This window comes from Bubalus bubalis, chromosome 4 (genome assembly GCF_019923935.1).
Source record: "Bubalus bubalis isolate 160015118507 breed Murrah chromosome 4, NDDB_SH_1, whole genome shotgun sequence".
In the NCBI taxonomy this organism is placed as follows: Eukaryota; Metazoa; Chordata; class Mammalia; order Artiodactyla; family Bovidae; genus Bubalus; species Bubalus bubalis.
Genome location: NC_059160.1, coordinates 61206698 through 61209411, shown reverse-complemented (window position 1 = coordinate 61209411; position 2714 = coordinate 61206698). Strand labels below are relative to the sequence as shown.

The window sequence follows — 2714 nt, the reverse complement described above, 5'->3', positions numbered from 1 at the left end:
TTGGATTAATAGGAGAGGTTTTCCTCTACATTTCTGGAATATCCTTTTGGATTAATCACCTCATGTAAAAGATAAATGTTGGGTAGAACTCCAAGGGAATAAAACAGTTGCTCATAAAGTTTAATAGCTGAGAAGCAAGGATGTTCAAATGGAAAATGTACTGGGCTGAAGTCTGGGTAATAGAGCTGCTACTATCTGAGGCAAGTAGTTATTTTTCAGTTTGTGCTTCCAATGAAAATAAAAAATTGATAAATACTGCATATCCTTTTAAGCTAAAAAGCATACACAGTCTTGTATATATATATAAAGTCTCTCTCTCTATATATATGCATAGAAAATCTTAGAGAATGTCAAACATTAATGATTTCAAAGCAATTATCAGGTAAACCATTAAGTGAATGATATTTAATATATAAAATAATTATATTTTCTTGTAAATAATATCTAATACCTATAGCATATTCATGTTGATAATTACATTCATAAACCCCAATTTGCAAAACCAATACAATATTATAAAGTTTAAAAATAAAATAAAATTTAAAAAATATAGCTGGTAAAAAAAAATATATATAGCTGGTAATTAAATTATCTAATCATTAAATATTTTAAAGTTTATTTTATTTGCTAAGAAAATCGTGAATTGATTTCTTATTTCATAAAAGATGTTGTTACTTTATTCTTTTAAGTTTCATTTATATCTTATGATGGAATTAAGATCATCCACTTCTCTTTTAGATGGCAGTGTTTTCTGATACCTGACAAAAAATGATGTATGTTTTATAGGATTATCCCAACAAAACTGCAAGGACTTGCATAAACTAGACAAAGCAAAAAGTATCAGATTCATTTATCATCTCTGAATAATATGACTCGTATAAAGATTTCCTAACTTTTCCTGTTAGCTTTAGAATAAGAGACCTATTATATAAAACATGACCCACAAATACGTTTTATGAAAAATTGTAAATAAGGTATTAAACGAAAACAATATGGGCATGAATTAGATAGAATGCTTTAGAAATGATGATGATATTGGTCATCATGAATTATATTTTTCATCTATTCCTTTTAATACACTTTCTATCTAAATATATTTAAAAGAAGGTAAAAGAAGGGAAAAAGAGAAAGAAATGAACCACACAGTGATCACAGAGTTTGTCCTTCTAGGCCTTTCTGATGATCCTGAGCTTCAGATTGTGATTTTCCTCTTTTTATTAATCACATATGTATTAAGTGTCACTGGAAACCTGACCATCATCACCCTAACCTGGATGGACTCCCATCTCCAGACACCAATGTATTTCTTCCTCCGAAACTTCTCTTTCTTAGAAATCTCCTTTACTACTGTGTGCATCCCTAGATTTCTGCGGGCAATTATTACCAAAGACAAGACTATTTCTTACAACAATTGTGCAGCCCAACTATTTTTCTTTATTTTCATGGGGGTGACTGAATTTTACATTCTAACCGCCATGTCCTATGACCGCTATGTTGCCATCTGCAAGCCCCTGCATTACACAACCATCATGAGCAGGAAACTCTGCAGCCTTGCTTGTGCTCTGTGCTTGGCTTGGTGGGTTTCTGACCATTTTCCCACCCCTTATGCTTCTCCTCCAGCTGGATTACTGTGCTTCCAATGTCATTGATCACTTTGCATGTGACTATTTCCCCCTTTTACAATTGTCTTGTTCAGATACACGGTTCCTAGAAATAATTGGTTTTTACTTTGCTTTGGTTACCTTGCTATTCACTTTGGCCTTGGTGATTTTGTCATATATGTACATTATCAGGACTATTCTGAGAATCCCATCTGCCAGTCAGAGAAAAAAGGCCTTCTCCACTTGTTCCTCTCACATGATTGTCATCTCCATCTCCTATGGAAGCTGCATATTCATGTATGCTAATCCCTCAGCCAAAGAAAAGGCATCATTGACAAAAGGAGTAGCTATTCTCAATACCTCTGTGGCCCCTATGCTGAACCCCTTCATCTACACCCTGAGAAACCAGCAAGTGAAACAAGCCTTCAAAGACATGGTCTGTAAAGCAGTCTTTTCTGCCAATAAATGATTTTTTGGTCAACTTTAAATGGCAGTTTGGTTAATTCCTAAAATTCCTTAAAGTCTGTATAACTATGGTTGGTCTTTATAGTCTCTTAACATGCCACTTGACAGTTAATATATTATTTTCCCAGTCTGCTGCTTCTACTTCCATTCCTGTTTCTCCAGTGTATTATTTTTTGACATTTAAAAATATAATCATGTATACCTGTGGTGGATTCATTTTGATATATGGCAAAACTAATACAATTATGTAAAGTTTAAAAATAAAATAAAATTAAAAAAATAAAAAATAAAAATATAATTAAGTTATTTCTCAGGCAGAACTTTTGTAAAAAAAGAAATGTATTTCTTTAAGACATAGCACAATGTGAAAGATGGTTTTAATTCTCTTAATCAGTCTCTGAAAAGATCCTATGATACCACCTTGTACTTCAAACATAGAATTTCAAAATGAGTGTGTAATTTCCAGTGTATTTTCAAGATGAACATTAATATTTCCTATGGTTTAAAGAATCTGTATATTCTGTGTGATATTATGTGTGAAATGAAAATATCTCCTGTCATATCAACAAACAAGAAACGTCACAGCCATCAGCAATTTCTGGTCTCCAAATGTGAATGAGAGCTCCCAAAACTGAGAACCAGTAGAGT

The 2714-nt window shown here is 32.5% G+C and overlaps 1 pseudogene; it reads left to right on the top strand.

Annotated features, from left to right (window-relative positions):
- Positions 1-1133: 1133 nt before the first annotated feature.
- LOC112584333 lies at positions 1134-2070 on the top strand (annotated as a pseudogene).
- Positions 2071-2714: the final 644 nt, after the last annotated feature.